At 42.2% G+C, this 13,837-nt stretch overlaps 1 protein-coding gene across 1 annotated transcript in view; it reads right to left on the bottom strand.

The window, feature by feature from the left end:
* The window catches only part of ERN1 (endoplasmic reticulum to nucleus signaling 1), a 64,081-nt gene that overhangs the window by 42,721 nt on the left and 7,523 nt on the right, over positions 1-13,837 (bottom strand). The window lies entirely within an intron of this gene.

Raw genomic sequence — 13,837 nt, 5'->3', positions numbered from 1 at the left:
TTGACTGGGACCTTCGTCCTGCAAGCCACCAGCCCTGATTTGAACTGTCTCACTAAATCAAGGGTAGGCAAACTAAGGCCCGGGGGCTGGATCCAGCCCAATCGCCTTCTCAATCCAGCCCGTGGACGGTCTGGGAATCAACATGTTTTTCCATGAGTAGAATGTGTCCTTTTATTTAAAATGCATCTCTGGGTTATTTGTGGGGCATAGGAATGCATTCATTCCCCCCCCCCAAAAAATATAGTCAGCCCCCCCAAGGTCTGAGGGACAGTGTACTGCCCCCCTGCTGAAAAAGTTTGCTGACCCCTACTCTAAATCCTACAACCATATTCTGGTTTTCCCCAAAGGCTCTCAGTTGTTTTTTTTAAAAAAGACAATTGTGGCAATTCTCTAATGTATTGTAGGGTTGCCGACGAGGTACCACGATTCTTCCACTTCTCTCCAATAAAGGAAGGTAGAAAAGAGGTTTGTTTGGGGATGGGCACCATGAAAATGAGGGCACACAGCACAGCAGTGAGGTGAGGAGAGCAAATGAATCACAAGGTTCAATAGTCAAGGTGCATATGTTTGGATAACAATCCCAGGCCTGATCTCCAGCTAGTACAGGTCCCCTAGCCCAAGATGGGAGAGGTGCCATTACATGTCTACCATCTATAACCACACACACACAAATGTACACACACACACACACACAAATGTAGAATAAGACAGGTTAAATCCTTAGGGAGTCACATATAAATGAGGATGAATATTATTCAGGGACATCATGCAAACCAAATGACAAGATTCAAGAAGTCAAATTAAAACAATTCTTTAAAAAGACAGTTAAAAGGACTCTTCTTAAAAAGAAGAAGAGTCTTTTAAACTATCATTTTAAAGAATTGTTTTAATTTACTTCAAATGACAAGATGAAAGGACACGGCCAGAAAGGAAACTCAATGAACTGGTGATGCCTTTGTTGAAGGGAATAACCAAATCTGGAACAACTCAACTCAGAACAAAAGTTAAAAGCCCCACTGGCATTTCATCTTCCTGCAACTCAAGTCTGTCAAGTAGTTTGAAAACCATGGGCTCCTTGCCCTCACGTCACGCTGAGCACCAACTACAGAAACAGAGGGAAATGAGCAATGAGAGGCAGGTGAATCAGGCTGGTTTGAGGTGCCATTAAAGGTGGCAGAAATGGGCAGATCTGGTGAATTGGAGCACAATCCAAAGGCAAGTTCTCCTGCACAGGAGTTGTAAAAGAGTGGAGCAATGTACCCAATTAGTGAGAGGGAGAGGGCAAGGTTTTCTCTCTCTTTTTTTAAATAAATGCTTATTAGTTTTTTAACGTATCATTTTCAACAGTAATTAAACATTCTTTTACGTCTTATTCAATTTTTTTTTACTTCCGTCAGTCCTGTCTGAAAATTTTCCAATCTAATCTCTTAGTATGCATTTCTTATTTTCCCTATTACATTTCAAACTCATAACCAATATCTCTATCTTTTTCTACTTTGTAACACTTCATATATTTCTCCTTACAAAACTTCTTGTAGTCCTACTAGCGTAATTTGTTGGTTACAGTTGCTCTTCAAATAATTCATATACCGTATTTTTCGCTCTATAAGACGCACCAGACCACAAGACACACCTAGTTTTTGGAGGAGGAAAACAAGAAAAAAAAAATTCTGAATCTCAGAAGCCAGAACAGCAAGAGGGATTGCTGTGCAGTGAAAGCAGCAATCCCTCTTGCTGTTCTGGCTTCTGGGATAGCTGCACAGCCTGCATTCGTACCATAAGACGCACACAGATTTCCCCTTACTTTTTAGGAGGGAAAAAGTGAGTCTTATAGAGCAAAAAATACGGTACTTCTTTCTATCTTCTGTAAATCTCTGGAGAGGGCAAGGTTTTCTCAGGCATCAAAATGGTTTTGGGCTATTCACTGCTCCAAGTGGCAATGCCAATCAAATGGAACACCATGTAAATTATGTTTTCACTGGCAGCTCCAACTTTGGAATTTCTTTTTACCAAGTTTCCACACAAACCCCAAATCCACCAGAAAAACAGAAGTGCAAAGCAAAAACATTTTGCAATGCTACCTTTAAAACAACTGTTGAATAACTGTGCTTTGCTGTTTAGCCACCTGCCATGTCTGGGAACTTTCAGAAGTCTATTTAAAACTGAAGTTACTATTGCAGGCAACGTGAAACTAGTTGCCTCTCTCAGAATCTCTAAGGACCCACGAAGACCGAAATTCTGGCTGTATCTTCTGTGCCACCGCAACAGAATTTGTTTCAGGACAACCTAGAAAGTCAGCTCAACAAGCACCTCCTCACTGCATTCTGTTATTGAAAAGCTTTGTATTTTCAACCTTGCTAGTATCGCAGCACAATGCTTTAAAACAAAATCAAGCAGCAAATGTTAGAACATTCTAACCAAACAATGTACACTGTACACATTCCATTACTTTAGAATAAAGCAATCCAATTTTGTATTATGCCTAAATGGCCTCGGTCCTGTATACCTGAAGGAGCGTCTCCACCCCCATCATTCAGCCCAGACACTGAGGTCCAGCACTGAGGGCCTTCTGGCAGTTCCCTCACTGCAAGAACTGAGGTTGCAGGGAACCAGGCAGAGGGCCTTCTCGGTAGTGGCGCCCGCCCTGTGGAATGCTCTCCCACCAGATGTCAAAGAGAACAACAACTACCAGACTTTTAGAAGACATCTGAAGGCAGCCCTGTTTAGGAAAGCTTTTAATGTTTGATGTATTACAGTATTTTAAATTTTTTTTGGAAGCCACCCAGAGTGGCTGGGGAAGCCCAGCCAGATGGGCGGGGTATAAATTATGATGATGATGATCATTAATACAGTGGTACCTTGGGTTAAGAAGTAAATTCATTCTGGAGATCTGTTCTTAACCTGAAACTGTTCTTAACCTGAGGTACCACTTTAGCTAATGGGGCCTCCCACTGCCGCTGCGCCGCTGCCACGCAATTTCTGTTCTCATCCTGAGGTAAAGTTCTTAACCTGAGGTACTATTTCTGGGTTAGAGGAGTCTAACCTGAAGCGTCTGTAACCTGAAGCGTCTGTAACCCGAGGTACCACTGTATAAATAAAGTCCAGTCAAAAAATATTTAGGAAACTGACCATAAAAAGCCTTAAGATGGCTTGCTGACTACAATTAGCAGAATCAATTGGCTGATTTCATTGCACAGGTCAGAAAGCCACAGTTCACATCTGAACACCCAAGCATTTTATATGAATCTGTGGCTTGTTGACTACCATTAAAAACCCATGTACAGTGTATCTTGGTTCTCGAATGGCTTAGTTGTCAAATAAATCGGTTCCCAAACACCGAAAACCCAGAAGTAAGAGTTGCGGTTTGCGAACACTTTTAGGAAGCTGAACGTCTGACACGGCTTCTGATTGAGTGCAGAAAGCTCCTGCAGCCAATCGGAAGCCGCGCCTTGGTTTTTGAACGGTTTCAGGAGTCGAACGGACTCCCGGAACGGATTAAGTTTGAGAACCAAGGTACCACTGTATACTTTTTATGACATTAGGGCCTTAGACTTACTATCATTTGTAATCAAGCTATTTTTAGTACAATGCCACCACCCGCCTCAAATTATGTAGGCCTATTCTGGAGAATGAAAGCAGCAGCACAGCAGCAGCATACAGCAATAAATGTATTCCAGCAGAGAACAGGAGAGCATAAAGATCTGGGACCAGTGGCCATTATGAAATAAATTAAAAAGAAGAGGGGCTAAATAACATCCCTTTCTTGACACCCTAAATAATAATAATAAAATAATAAATTTTATTTATATCCCGCCCTCCCCAGCCGAAGCCGGGCTCAGGGCGGCTAACAACAATAAAACAGTATAAAAGTACAGCACAAACAACACTCTAAAATCATTCATTATAAAATTAATTCAAATCAAGCCACTGGCAACCATTGGGCCAGAGCTCCGCGAAGATTGCCGAGGGAGGGAGTCAGGCTGTGCCCTGGCCAAAGGCCTGGTGGAACAGCTCTGTCTTGCAGGCCCTGCGGAAAGATGTCAAGTCCCGCAGGGCCCTAGTCTCTTGTGACAGTGTTCCACCAGATCGGAGCCACAGCTGAAAAAGCCCTGGCTCTAGTTGAGGCCAGCCTAACTTGGTAAAAATGGTAAAAATAGGGTTTGAAAGCTACCCTTCTGCAAGGAAACACAACTAGAATGAGTAAATTATATCAGAATCCTACAATGTGTATACAGATTGCTGCGAATGACATCAGCAACGAAACGCTGCAGGAGGAGGATCAATTTACTCCGGTACAATAAGAAAATTTGGCAGAGTCTAATAAAAAAAAAAGTACACCAGTAAGAAATCTGTGCTGAAAATTGGCTCCCCACTTAAGTACGGAAAAAGAAGGTCTTCCTCCTGCCTGCCTTTGAACTTTCACTGCTTCAATCTCTCTTCTCTTTCCCCGGACACTGAAGCATCACCGCACAGCCTCCTTTTGTATCTCTCACTCCCCCTCCAGCTTCCCTTCTCTGGAACAACCTTCAGTAGGTAATCTGTAAATTGCCTTTTGTTTTGCTTCCCCAACAAGACCTCTTTTTGTGCAAAAGCTCCGATACCATCTCTGTTGATCCTTTCCGAGTGCCTTACAAGGACACTCTGCAACCTGGATGATATCCCAAGCTACGCATATTGCGGTTTCGTGCACCTTTGCAAGCCAGTTCCACAACAGTCTGTACTCTGGCAGAATTCAGCCAAGGCCACAGCAGAAAGAGAGAGAGAGAGAGAGGGGGGGGGGTTCTCCCCAGGCACTTAAGCTAAATTTCCCCCAGGTCATTCACGTTCTGGGAGAGTTATTCCTGGAACATGGAGAAATAGTTTTTGGACATGTATAGGCAGGTGTCCCAAAAGCAAGGATGGGACTAAGTGTGTTAAACCTTATCTTTCCCGTAATGTCTGATGGGATGACAGGTACATTTAACCACATGGGAAAGAAGTATTCGGTAGCCTTGGCCAATCCATTGGAGGAGTCCAAAACTATTAAGGCTCTGTTATCAATACAATGAACCTGTAAAGCTAAATGATTTAAAACGATGGGGAGCCTGATCCTATGAAAGTGCAAATACCACTGAGTTGAATGGCGCTTCCCCTTAGAAAGTGCAGCCTTAAACGTAAGCCCAACTATTCTCAAGGTGAAAATCACTGGCTTTTAGCTTAAAAGGTAAAGGGACCCCTGACCATTAGGTCCAGTCGTGGCCGACTCTGGGTTGCGGCGCTCATCTCGCTTTATTGGCCGAGGGAGCCGGCGTACAGCTTCCGGGTCATGTGGCCAGCATGACTAAGCCGCTTCTGGCGAACCAGAGCAGCGCATGGAAATGCCGTTTACCTTCCCGCCAGAGCGGTACCTATTGATCTACTTGCACTTTGGCGTGCTTTTGAACTGCTAGGTTGCCAGGAGAAGGAACTGAGCAACGGGAGCTCACCCCGTCGCAGGGATTCGAACCGCTGACCTTCTGATCAGCAAGTCCTAGGCTCTGTGGTTTAACCCACAGCGCCACCCACGTCCTGGCTTTTAGCTCAACACGCCTTAAATGGCATATATCTGGAGGAAACAGTCAGAACAAGATTCACGATATCGGGGGGGGGGGGCAGATGACAGCATCAATTGTATCGATACATGTGACTTCCTTCAAACACAAGCTCTTTGCGGCTACTACACTTTGGGATCAACAATGCGTGTGAATGTTCAGCTGAAAGTTCAATAACAATGGGATTAATAATGGGATTAGATAGAGAGGAGGGCTTCCCTGCTCTGCAGCTTCTAGAGTTTCTGCCTCTCCATTTATTGTATATATGTTTTAAATAATGGCTCCCTCCTTGTTGTTCTTTTGTTCCAACAGGCTTTTGGGAATTGACTGCTTTTAATGAAAGGACTGGTGCAGTTTTTATTGTACTTATTTGTTTGTTTTAAATAGATTTTATATATGTATATAGTTTTAAATTCTACTAAGATTTAATTGTTTTAATGATTGTCCCCCCCCCCCATGTTTTTAGCTATTCTTGTTTTTAATCCAAAAGCCACCTTTAGTCTTGTCAGGAGAAAGGGTATGGTATAAATAAATATATTATTATAATAACCATAAAAAAGAAAGTTCAGTAATACACAGGTCAGGGGAGTGCACACTTCTGAACCTCCAGCTGATAAAATAGATAAATAAAATAATTGACCAGAGGAATGGAGTTGTGGGACACTTGCACACTTGCATCACATCATATAAACTCCAAAGGGAAGAGTCAAAATTTGTTTCTCTACTTTTATAACACCACGCCATGCCTTCCATGGTAAATGTTTTTTTTATACACACACACACACACACACACACCCCAGAACCTTGCCTTCCCAAGAAGCTTATGACCTACATCTGAAAGTAGGAAAGGCAAGAGAGAGAAAATGAGACAGCAATAAATATTTAACTGCTTGTAGAGTTATGCAATTCTCTCACACATCCTTCTCCAACTAAAAGTTAGGAAATCTGACATGCACACCAAATTTAGGGGAGTAGAAGTGGTGCAATAAGAACTGAACTCCACGTGACACTTCCAAAAGATGAATGTTGTAGATTTGTTTAGGGTACGATCCTTGAGTTCTATCCAATGTTAGCCATATTCAGAGTGGACCCATTTAAAATCATGCACACAACTAACTTCAGTCTGGTAGTATCAATGCATTAACTATGAGTAAAATGTAGTTGAAACCAAACCCTTTATATTGATCTTTGAGAACAGTTTGTTCAGATTGTATATTTTACTGGGTCAGCATTTTCTTGGTGGAATGCGGTTTACAGATCAAAACATTTGTGATGTTGACATAAAACAAACACCCACCCACCCTACACCATGAAATTCAATAGTGCATGAGTTTGAAAGTTTGGAGAAAATATCAAAAAAATTAATCAACCACACAACATGCTTTAAATTAGTCACGTTGAAGATCTCGTACAACACCACCACCAGGTATCACCACAAAGACAACTATCAGTCACAGAATCGATTTATCCACATGTCTGATCTTGTTCAAAGAGATACAAAGTGATGGCACAGTTTTTCATCCTCCTTGCAATGTTTCCTGTTTCAAATGAAAAACACACTACATAAACAGGACATTGCTTTCAATAAATTTGCCATTTGCAGCTCTCTCTAAAGCACAACTCTTTTGTTGTTGTTGTTCAGTTTGAATTCTCATTCATTCTCAAGACTAAGTCCACTTTTGCTAACAAAGTTCTGCCACACTCTACTCTCTCCCCTGTTGGGAGATGTGAAAAGGATTTTTACATGCTGGTAAATGAAATGAGCAAACCAAGACACAGACTTGCGCCTGAGTTTGAAAGAGTGAAACCAAGTCAGGAACAGGATGCAAAGATCCTGGTTATTACAGTAACTGTTCATCTACTAGAACAGACTAACGTTTGTTTGTATACGTTACATCTGCCAATCCCAAGGTAACATCTAAAAGGCATTATTAAATGCTAGCAGGTCTTCATAATAGCTATAGCAAATATTTTCTTCATTTGCTTCTCAATACTGAATACTATTCTGCATTGACTGTGTTCATTTTGAGTTTCAAACATATTCTTGGAGCATTAAAACCTAAATGGAAGCCCTCTCTTGATCTATAGTAACTTTGAAACTAACTAGTAACTTTAGACACAAAACGTTCTCCTCTGCACGGACTATCAGTAAATAAACAAACAATGAAGCATATGGGTAGTTCGCACTCCTGTGAAATAAATGTCACCCCTTCACCCAAGAAATTAAAACTTCGCTTATCCAACGGTGTTTGTTTTGGATAGATGGCTATGCCTGAGATCTAGCCGACAATATTTGCTGCCAGAACACAAGAACAGAAGTGGATTATTTTCCAAGAAACAGCCTTGAAATCAAGCAGCCCCTTAACTGTTCCAATGCTGGTTAATAACACATGAAATCTCACACATGTTGTGCACCTGTTGCATCGCTAAGAAAACAGGGTTTCGTTTCTTTTAACAGGAGTTTCCATTTGACAAGGGAAGTTTATTAAACTGAGTTCGGAAAATTTAAACATGATATTTAGAATAGGTGTTAACTATTGCATAAATGTAATCCCACTTTGGAGTGTTTTTTTTTAAAAAGGAAGCAAGCAGAAAGGAATTGACAGGCTTCCTCAATATTCTGTTGTGGAATATTCTCTCACTAGTATATGTTCAGCAACCAAAACATGCCTTTGCACGGCTGGAGTCCCTTCTGAGTTTTAATAAGATTATCCTGGGTGATATTTTAAATATAACTTCAACATACGCCTTTTGCTCTTTTTGAAGTTAAATGTTTTGTGTTGTAAAAGGGAAGGGGGGTTGCAAGCAAGCCATATACCCCTTGCTCAAGAAACGAAGTGCAACTGTGATTATCTTCAATTTTTAAAATACCGAAAGGATGTGAGTGTTTTGCGTTCCTTGTTTTTTCTTCTCTAAAAACTAAATGAGCTACAAGATCTGGCCAGCAGAGAACTATCTCCACAGAGCCGAAGAAAAAAATGGTCTTCCATGTTCTGGGCTGACAACAGATTACCCCAACTATGAACAAGACAATTTCCTCTTTTTAAAAAATAAAATGCTTTTTCCATTACGTACAAATTTTCACATTCCATTTAATTTACTTATACAATCAGTTGTCGGTTCCCCCCCCCCACTTCCATGGTTCTGTATATTACCAATTATAAAGTCTTAAACAGCTCAATATATATATTTTCTTGAACTGCACAGTGCATTGCAGGTATTTTGAAGCAATCCGATTTTGCCCAGGAATGCTTCAAAGTGAATCCCTACCCTTCTAATTATACTCAGAAGTGAACATTCGTCTTTTAAACTACTCCTTCAAGTCTCCATAAGCACTGTCACCCAGTATCATATCGGCAACCTGAATTCTTTGAAAAAGAGACTTCAGGATGAAAAAGCTTTGCGTAGGAGGGAAGGGAGAGGGCAAACCCTTCATGCGCAAGAACGAAGACCCTGTATTGCTCAAACTTCTCCCTTCCTACCACATAACTGATATTAGAATTGCAACATTTTTCGAAGACGGGCAGAAAGGAGAACCTGAAAGGTTTTCCACATAATTCAATCCATAACAGAAAGCACAACTTCTGTTATCAAGAGAAAGAATATGAAAGGTTTGTCTTTTTGGCACATGTCTTGAGATGGAGATAGAAATCATAGAATTGCAGATTTGGAAGGGATCCTGAGGGGAATCTAGTCCAGGCATCCCCAACCTGTGGCCCTCCAGATGTTTTGGCCTACAATTCCCATGATCCCTAGCTAACAGGACCAGTGGTTAGGGATGATGGGAATTGTAGTCCAAAGCATCTGGAGGGCCAAAGGTTGGGGGTGCCTGATCTAGTCCAACCCCCCTGCAATGCAGGAATATGCAGCTATCCCATACGGGAATCGAACTTGCAACCTTGGCATTATCAGCACCACACTCTAACCAAATGAGCTTATCCAGGCTGATATGAAGGTGCTTTCAGCCTTGGCCAAGACCAGCAGAGGCACGAAGCAACAGAGGCAGTCGGTTTTTACTTCTCATATCTCAGAGGGTCTTCTCGTGCCTCAGAGAAGGCATTGAGAATTTATTGAAGGGATATTGGGAAAGGGGGCTGCTGCAGAAGAAAAACTAAAAAGCTCATGTGGCTTTGGGATTGAGGGACAGGCAGGAACTATGTTATAAGTGTAAACCCCCAAATTATCCTTATGAAGCAAAGCGGCTTCAGAGTGAATGGAGGCCTGATGGCAGGATGGGGAGAATAATATTTTCTTATATTGTATTTTATTTTACTACAAGGAATCCAGGTTGCTGCAGTGACCAAAAGTGACATTCACCTGGGTTTGTGTAGGATAAACACTGAAATGAATATAAGAAGTAATCAAAGCGGCTTGCCAAATGCTGGCACTTAAGTAAGGATATAATGGGCTAACCTTTGCCTAATGAGAGTTCGTAATGCTCCTTTTCTACAACATTACTAAAGACCCGGGAAGCAAATGTTCTGTCTGTTCTGCAACTTGGCCACGCCACAGCCACTGCTCCACTGGGAATAAACAGTCCTATTTGACATTTAGATAAAGTAGGGTCTAATTTTTATAGTAGCACGTTGAGGAAGTTATTTATCAAAGGGGCATTCATAACCTTTAAATGAAACCCAAGGGTGGGTGGTTTTTCAGAACTTTACCAAGTTTCATCATGTTCCTTGGAACAATTATTATTATTTTTTGTTTAAAATGTAAAACTTTGCGTTTCCTTATTCCTTCCATCTGCAAATAAGCTACGAGTCTGCGAACATCCATAGCTTCTTCTATATACATATTTTTCAACTAATATCATGAGCTCAGTCTTCAAGTCATGGGCTTTTAGTGAGACAATGCACTGGTGATGAAAGCCTAAAACTCAGATTTTAGAAACCTAGAAGCCTCCATCCAGTGACCGAACTTTCACTTTTACAGGTGTCACATAATACAGTCGTACCTTGGAAGTCAAACAGAATCCGTTCCAGAAGTCCGTTCAACTTCCAAAACATTCAGAAACCAAAGCGCGGCTTCTGATTGGCTGCAGGAAGCTCCTGCAACCAATCAGAAGCCGCGGAGGCCCCATCAGACGTTCAGCTTCCAAAAATAGTTCGCAGACTGGAACTGTCACTTCTGGGTTTGTGGCACTCGGGAGCCAAAACGTTCGAGAACTAAGCTGTTCGACGGCCAAAATATGGCTGTACTTCCTTGGTAGTTTTAAGAAATCGATCTTTTAGTGCTGCTGCAGTTTCTACACATTGGAACTCCCTGCCCATTGACATCAATGGGATTACAACCTGATTGTTTAGGCAAGCCTAAACAGACATGCAGAAATTGCAGGTGTTTTAATCTGCATTTAGCTTATTATTGATTTTTATTAGATTTTTTTAAAAAATACAAGTGCAACAAGACTGGACCACAGAGTATCCCCAAAACAAAACAACGCCATAGATGTCTACAGTTAAAGTTTTGGCTAGGAAATTCCTATGGGGCTTATTATTCTGATTCCCATTCTACTTGGCATTGCTGGGGAATCTTTTACAGGAATCTTTTACATGCATAGCAAGTGCTCTTATCATTGAGCTACAGCTACTCTCTCCTATTTTGAGGACCAGAAGAGGAGATTGGAAGCATCTGCTTGTGATTCGAAAGTACCAATGGGTCCCTGTCATATCTGAATTCAGGAAACTGTGGTTTATTAAAACACTGGTTTGAGAACAAGACAGGATCTGAACCCATGCTTTGATCTTGGCTTCATCTCACTAACCAGGGTCTCCTGAATTCTGACATTATGAAGAACCGTGGTTAGTTCTACTTCAGAAGCATCCTATAGGGTGCGAAAGAAGTTTGGGGAGTGGGGGAGCCTACAAACCCAAGACTTCCCATGGCTCATTCACACAGTACAAAACCATCTGGTCCATGTCTATACAGTGGTACCTTGGTTCTCAAACTTAATCCATTCCAGGAGTCCATTCAACTCCAGAAACCTTTCGCAAACCAGGTGCGGCTTCTGATTGGCTGCAGGAGCTTCCTGCACTCAATTGTAAGCCGCGTCGGACGTTCAACTTCCGAAAAACGTTCGCAAACTGGAACACTCACTTTATTTGCGGCGTTTGGGAGCTGATTTGTACGACAACTTAGCCGTTCAGGAACCAAGGTACCACCGTATGTCTATTTTATCATTTCACTAAATTGTAATGCTTAGATTTTGAACATTTAAAAATTTACATTTCGTTAAGGCGTGAAAATGATAGGATGCTAACATTTTATGAAGACTTCTAAACCGTTCTCATCAGTTTTAATCACGATGTCAAAATGCAGAAATGAAGCTTAGCATACCATGCTTCCTCTTATGCTAGCCACAAACATAGCAAGAGGCGCAGAAAGCCAAACCCTAACCAATTTCCTGGGATTGAAATAAAGCAAACTGTGTAAAGCATGTCAGGCATGTGTTGGCCCAATTTTTTACTTCCCTATGTTGGTTACAAGATCACATGCCATAGTTCTACTTCCAACAAGTCTATGATATGAGAAATAAGTGTAAAGCAGCATACATGACTGAAGGCAATCCTGTATAGGGAAGTTACTGTATTTTTTGCTCTATAAGACTCACTTTTTCCCTCCTAAAAAGTAAGGGGAAATGTGTGTGCGTCTTACTGCGCAGCACTGTGTGTGTGCTTTCACTGCGCAGCGATCCCTCTTGCTGTTCTGGCTTCTGAGATTCAGAATATTTTTTTTCTTGTTTTCCTCCTCCAAAAACTAGGTGCGTCTTGTGGTCTGGTGCATCTTATAGAGCAAAAAATATGGTAAATGTTGCACCTCGGTTCTTGAACCCCTTGGTACTCGTATGTTTTGGCTCCCGATCGCCATAAACCCATAAGTTCTGGTTTGCTTTTTTGGAAACCAAATATCCAACGCAACTTCCGATTGAGTGCAGGAAGCTCCTGCAGCCAATCGGAAGCCACGCCTTGGTTTTCAAACATTCTCAGAAGTAGAATGGACTTCCAGAACGGATTACAGTGGTACCTCTAGATACAAACGGGATCCGTTCCGGAGCCCCGTTCACATCTAGTAGCAAACGTAACTAGCAACGGCACGTCTGGGCACACACACATCGCTTTTCACTGCTTCTGCGCATGCGCGTGACGTCATTTTGAGCATCTGCGCATGCGCGAGTGGCGAAACCTGGAAGTAACGCGCTCCGTTACTTCCGGGTTGCCGCGGAGAGCAACTTGAACGTGCTCAACCTGAAGCACATTCAACCCGAGGTATGACTGTACATTTGAGAACCAAGATATGAATGTAGAATGCATCTGATTAATCCTACATGGTGGCTTATCAAGGGATCAGTACACCTCCTGTTTTTGGTATCTGCCTGCCTATTTCTTTTATTAAGGTGTGGCATGGCCTTCATAGAGAAGACAATTTACACTCATACAATACAAAAAGAACTAAAGCTACATTAAAAGCAATAAAAAAAATCAAAGAACCATGGGCTGGTTGGCCTGTCACATTCGTCACAATGTGCAGTTATTGTGGCGCAGAATACGTTTGAGGAACCTTTATCTCTCCAGGTGTTGCTAAACTACTACTCCCAACATGCCTGGGCAGGAGTTGTAGTTCAGCAGAATCTGGAGAAACAAAGGTTCCACATCGCGGTACAGTGGTACCTCTGGTTACATACTTAATTCGTTCCGGAGGTCCGTTCTTAACCTGAAACTGTTCTTAACCTGAGGTACCACTTTAGCTAATGGGGCTTCCCGCATCCGCCACCACACAATTTCTGTTCTCATCCTGAGGTAAAGTTCTTAGCCCGAAGTACTACTTCCGGGTTAGCGGAGTCTGTAACCCAAAGTGTTTGTAACCCGAGGTGTTTGTAACCCGAGGTACCACTGTATAGAATAATTTGAAGAAGACAGTGTTCTCATAAGTTTTAGTAACTTAGTATTCTTTGAAGGTGGGATGCGGGTGGCACTGTGGGTTAAACCACTGAGCCTAGGACTTGCCGATCAGAAGGTCAGTGGTTCGAATCCCCGCGACAGGGTGAGCTCCCGTTGCTCGGTCCCGGCTCCTGCCAACCTAGCAGTTCAAAAGCATGTCAAAGTGCAAGCAGATAAATAGGTACCGCTCCAGCGGGAAGGTAAACGGCGTTTCCGTGCGCTGCTCTGGTTCGCCAGAAGCGGCTTCATCATGCTGGCCACACGACCCGGAAGCTGTACGCCGGCTCCTTTGGCCAATAAAGCAAGATGAGCACCACAACCCCAGAGTCG

Source organism: Podarcis bocagei (genome assembly GCF_964188305.1).
Source record: "Podarcis bocagei genome assembly, chromosome: 2".
NCBI classification, from domain to species: Eukaryota; Metazoa; Chordata; class Lepidosauria; order Squamata; family Lacertidae; genus Podarcis; species Podarcis bocagei.
Note: the sequence above shows the minus strand (reverse complement) of the source record. Positions and strands in the feature narration are given on the sequence as shown.